The sequence below is a fragment of the Phyllobates terribilis genome, unplaced genomic scaffold (assembly GCF_046119375.1).
Source record: "Phyllobates terribilis strain yellow unplaced genomic scaffold, ASM4611937v1 Scaffold_4__5_contigs__length_816908805, whole genome shotgun sequence".
Taxonomy (NCBI): domain Eukaryota; kingdom Metazoa; phylum Chordata; class Amphibia; order Anura; family Dendrobatidae; genus Phyllobates; species Phyllobates terribilis.
This window is the reverse complement of record NW_027362764.1, coordinates 544,125,199-544,131,565: the sequence shown is the minus strand read 5'-3', so window position 1 is coordinate 544,131,565 and position 6,367 is coordinate 544,125,199.

The window sequence follows — 6,367 nt, the reverse complement described above, 5'->3', positions numbered from 1 at the left end:
ATGACGGAGCCCATACTAATACCGCCATATGAGATGACAGAGCCCATACTAATACCGCCATATGAGATGACGGAGCCCATACTAATACCGACATATGAGATGACGGGGCCCATACTAATACCGACATATGAGATGACAGAGCCCTTACTAAAACCGCCATATGAGATGACGGAGCCCATACTAATACCGCCATATGAGATGACGGAGGCCATACTAATACAGCCATATGAGATGACGGAGCCCATACTAATACCGCCATATGAGATGACAGAGCCCTTACTAATACCGCCATATGAGATGACAGAGCCCATGCTAATACCGCCATATGAGATGACGGAGCCCATACTAATACAGCCATATGAGATGACAGAGCCCATACTAATACCGCCATATGAGATGACAGAGCCCATGCTAATACCGCCATATGAGATGACGGAGCCCATACTAATACCGCCATATGAGATGACAGAGCCCATACTAATACCGCCATATCAGATGACGGAGCCCATACTAATACCGACATATGAGATGACGGGGCCCATACTAATACCGACATATGAGATGACAGAGCCCTTACTAAAACCGCCATATGAGATGACGGAGCCCATACTAATACCGCCATATGAGATGACGGAGCCCATACTAATACAGCCATATGAGATGACGGAGCCCATACTAATACCGCCATATGAGATGACAGAGCCCTTACTAATACCGCCATATGAGATGACAGAGCCCATGCTAATACCGCCATATGAGATGACGGAGCCCATACTAATACAGCCATATGAGATGACAGAGCCCATGCTAACACCGCCATATGAGATGACGGAGCCCATACTAATACCGCCATATGAGATGACAGAGCCCATACTAATACCGACATATGAGATGACAGAGCCCTTACTAATACCGCCATATGAGATGACAGAGCCCATGCTAATACCGCCATATGAGATGACGGAGCCCATACTAATACCGCCATATGAGATGACAGAGCCCTTACTAATACCGCCATATGAGATGATGGAGCCCATACTAATACCGGCATATGAGATGACGGGGCCCATACTAATACCGCCATATGAGATGACAGAGCCCTTACTAATACCACCATATGAGATGAAGGAGCCCATACTAATAAAGGCATATGAGATGACGGGGCCCATACTAATACCGACATATGAGATGACAGAGCCCTTACTAAAACCGCCATATGAGATGACGGAGCCCATACTAATACCACCATATGAGATGACGGAGCCCATACTAATACCGCCATATGAGATGACGGAGCCCATACTAATACCGGCATATGAGATGACGGGGCCCTCACTAATACCGCCATATGAGATGACGGAGCCCATACTAATACAGCCATATGAGATGACGGAGCCCATACTAATACCGCCATACGAGATGACGGGGCCCATACTAATACCGCCATATGAGATGACGGAGCCCATACTAATACCGGCATATGAGATGATGGGGCCCACACTAATACTGCCATATGAGATGACGGAGCCCATACTAATACCGCCATATCAGATGACGGAGCCCATACTAATACTGCCATATGAGCTGACGGGGTTCTTAGTAATACCGCCATATGAGATGCCGGAGCCCTAACTAATACCACCATGTGAGATGGCGGGGCCCTTTACCAATACCGCCATATGAGATGACGGGGCCCTTACTTATACCGCCATATGAGATGACGGAGCCCATACTAATACCGCCATATCAGATGACGGGGCACTTACTTATACCGCCATGTGAGATGACGGGGCCCTTACTACAGTACAGACGAAAAGTTTGGACACACCTTCTCATTTAAAGATTTTTCTGTATTTTCATGACTATGAAAATTGTACATTCACACTGAAGGCATCAAAACTATGAATTAACATATGTGGAATTATATACTTAACAAAAAAGTGCGAAACAACTGAAAATATGTCTTATATTCTAGGTTCTTCAAAGTAGCCACCTTTTGCTTTGATGACTGCTTTGCACACTCTTGGCATTCTCTTGATGAGCTTCAAGAGGTAGTCACCGGAAATGGTTTTCACTTCACAGGTGTGCCCTGTCAGGTTTAATAAGTGGGATTTCTTGCCTTATAAATGGGGTTGGGACCATCAGTTGTGTTGTGCAGAAGTCTAGTGGATATACAGCTGATAGTCCTACTGAATAGACTGTTAGAATTTGAATTATGGCAAGAAAAAAGCAGCTAAGTAAAGAAAAACGAGTTGTCATCATTACTTTAAGAAATGAAGGTCAGTCAGTCCGAAAAATTGGGAAAACTTTGAAAGTGTCCCTAAGTGCAGTTGCAAAAACCATCAAGCGCTACAAAGAAACTGGCTCACATGAGGACCGCCCCAGGAAAGGAAGACCAAGAGTCACCTCTGCTTCTGAGGATAAGTTTATCCGAGTCACCAGCCTCAGAAATCGCAGGTTAACAGCAGCTCAGATTAGAGACCAGGTCAATGCCACACAGAGTTCTAGCAGCAGACCCATCTCTACAACAACTGTTAAGAGGAGACTTTGTGCAGCAGGCCTTCATGGTAAAGTAGCTGCTAGGAAACCACTGCTAAGGACAGGCAACAAGCAGAAGAGACTTGTTTGGGCTAAAGAACACAAGGAATGGACATTAGGCCAGTGGAAATCTGTGCTTTGGTCTGATGAGTCCAAATTTGAGATCTTTGGTTCCATCCACCGTGTCTTTGTGCGACGCAGAAAAGGTGAACGGATGGACTCTACATGCCTGGTTCCCACCGTGAAGCATGGAGGAGGAGGTGTGATGGTGTGGGGGTGCTTTGCTGGTGACACTGTTGGGGATTTATTCAAAATTGAAGGCATACTGAACCAGCATGGCTACCACAGCATCTTGCAGCACCATGCTATTCCATCCGGTTTGCGTTTAGTTGGACCATCATTTATTTTTCAACAGGACAATGACCCCAAACACACCTCCAGGCTGTGTAAGGGCTATTTGACCAAGAAGGAGAGTGATGGGGTGCTACGCCAGATGACCTGGCCTCCACAGTCACCAGACCTGAACCCAATCGAGATGGTTTGGGGTGAGCTGGACTGCAGAGTGAAGGCAAAAGGGCCAACAAGTGCTAAGCATCTCTGGGAACTCCTTCAAGATTGTGGGAAGACCATTTCCGGTGACTACCTCTTGAAGCTCATCAAGAGACTGCCAAGAGTGTGCAAAGCAGTCATCAAAGCAAAAGGTGGCTACTTTGAAGAACCTAGAATATAAGACATATTTTCAGTTGTTTGACACTTTTTTGTTAACTATATAATTCCACATGTGTTAATTCATAGTTTTGATGCCTTCAGTGTGAATGTACAATTTTCAAAGTCATGAAAATACAGAAAAATCTTTAAATGAGAAGGTGTGTCCAAACTTTTGGTCTGTACTGTATAAGTATTTGTTGGATAGGAATTACCAAGTTTATGCCCTTTTAATAATGATAATAAAGGTATAATTTTTAATAATATTGATTTATTCACCTCGAAAAATATTTAGATTTGAGAGTCCTCAGTGACTGATACCTTTTAATGGCTAACTGAAAAGATGGTAACAAGTGGCAAGCTTTCGAGACTAATCAGGTCTCTTCATCAGACATAGTATAACCCAAAATCTGAAGAGTCACATATTTATACACAATGGGACACAGAAATATGCAATAGATGAGACAGGTGATGGAAAGCGCAGAGCTATTACTATGGGAGAGATAAACAGTTCTGGCAGTAAATATTTACACCTCGTTAGAAATCCAACATACTGTATGGTCAAATGAATGGTGTCTGTCAAAACTACAACTTATCCCGCACAACCAAGCCCTCATATATCTGTGTGGAGAGAAAAAAGTTATGGCTCTGGGAAGAAAAAGATGAAAGCACAAAAACAGAAAATGGCTCAATGTACAAAGATTTACATGTGTTTTCCCAAGAGCGTCGTCCATCGCATGTGCCCCAGACGGGACAGCTGCTACAGTAATGTGAGCGACTGGTGGACATAATGGATTGCTCTGCTTGCCTATACCCGTCAGTCCTGCACACACCTGGGACCACTTACCTATCTCCGTTCGTCCTGCACACACCTGGGACCATTTGCCTATCCCCGTCAGTCTTGCTCACATCTGGGACCACTTGCCTATCCCCATCAGTCCTGCACACATCTGGGACCACTTGCCTACCCCATCAGTCCTACACACCTGGGACTACTTGCCTATCCCCGTCAGTCCTGCACACACCTGGGACCAGTTGCCTATCCCCATCAGTCCTGCACACACCTGGGACCACTTGCCTATCCCCGTCAGTCATGCACACACCTGGGACCACTTGCCTATCCCCGTCAGTCCTGCACACACCTTGAGACAACTTGCCTATCCCCATCAGTCCTGCACACACCTGGGACCACTTGCCTACCCCTATCAGTCCTACACACCTGGGACTACTTGCCTATCCATGTCAGTCCTGCACACACACCTGGGACCACTTGCCTATCCCCGTCAGTCCTGCACACACCTGGGACCACTTGCCTATCCCCGTCAGTCCTGCACACACCTGGGACCACTTGCCTATCCCCGTCAGTCCTGCACACACCTGGGACCACTTGCCTATCCCGTCAGTATTGTACACACCTAGGACCACTTGCCTACCCCATCAGTCCTACACACCAGGGACTACTTGCCTATCCCCTTCAGACCTGCACACACCTGGGACCACTTGCCTATCCCCATCAGTCCTGCACACACCTGGGACCATTTGCCTATCCTCATCAGTCCTGCAAACAACTGGAAGCACTTGCCTACCCCATCAGTCCTGCACACACCTGGGACCACTTGCCTATCCCCATCAATCCTGCACACACCTGGGACCACTTGCCTATCCCCGTAAGTCCTGCACACACCTGGGACCACTTGCCTATCCCCGTCAGTCCTGCACACACCTGGGACCACTTGCCTATCCCCGTCAGTCCTGCACACACCTTGGACCACTTGCCTATCCTCATCAGTCCTGCAAACAACTGGGAGCACTTGCCTACCCCATCAGTCCTGCACACACCTGGGACCACTTGCCTATCCCCATCAATCCTGCACACACCTGGGACCACTTGCCTATCCCCGTAAGTCCTGCACACACCTGGGACCACTTGCCTATCCCCGTCAGTCCTGCACACACCTGGGACCACTTGCCTATCCCCGTCAGTCCTGCACACACCTTGGACCACTTGCCTATCCTCATCAGTCCTGCAAACAACTGGGAGCACTTACCTATCCCATCAGTCCTGCACACACCTGGGACCACTTGCTTATCTCCATCAGTCCTGCACACACCTGGGACCACTTGCCTATCCCCGTCAGTCCTGCACACACCTGGGACTACTTGCCTATCCCCGTCAGTCCTGTACACACCTGGGACCACTTGCCTACCCCATCAGTCCTACACACCTGGGACTACTTGCCTATCCCCGTCAGTCCTGCACACACCTGGGACCACTTGCCTGTCCCCGTCAGTCCTGCACACACCTGGGACCACTTGCCTATCCTCATCAGTCCTGCAAACAACTGGGAGCACTTGCCTATCCCCGTCAGTCCTGTAGACACCTGGGACCACTTGCCTATCCCCATCAGTCTTGCACACACCTGGGACCACTCGCCTATCCCCGTCAGTCCTGCACACACCTGGGACCACTTGCCTATCCTCATCAGTCCTGCAAACAACTGGGAGCACTTGCCTATCCCCGTCAGTCCTGCACACACCTGGGACTACTTGCCTATCCCCGTCAGTCCTGCACACACCTGGGACCACTTGCCTATCCCCGTCAGTCCTGCACACACCTGGGACCACTTGCCTATCCCCGTCAGTCCTGCACACACCTGGGACCACTTGCCTATCCTCATCAGTCCTGCAAACAACTGGGAGCACTTGCCTATCCCCGTCAGTCCTGCACACACCTGGGACCACTTGCCTATCTCCATCAGTCCTGCACACACCTGGGACCACTTGGCTATCCCCGTCAGTCCTGTACACACCTGGGACCACTTGCCTATCCCCGTCAGTCCTGCACACACCTGGGACCACTTGCCTATCCCCGTCAGTCCTGCACACACCTGGGACCACTTGCCTATCCTCATCAGTCCTGCAAACAACTGGGAGCACTTGCCTATCCCCGTCAGTCCTGCACACACCTGGGACCACTTGCCTATCTCCATCAGTCCTGCACACACCTGGGACCACTTGGCTATCCCTGTCAGTCCTGCACACACCTGGGACCACTTGCCTATCCCCGTCAGTCCTGCACACACCTGGGACCACTTGCCTATCCTCATCAGTCCTGCAAACAACT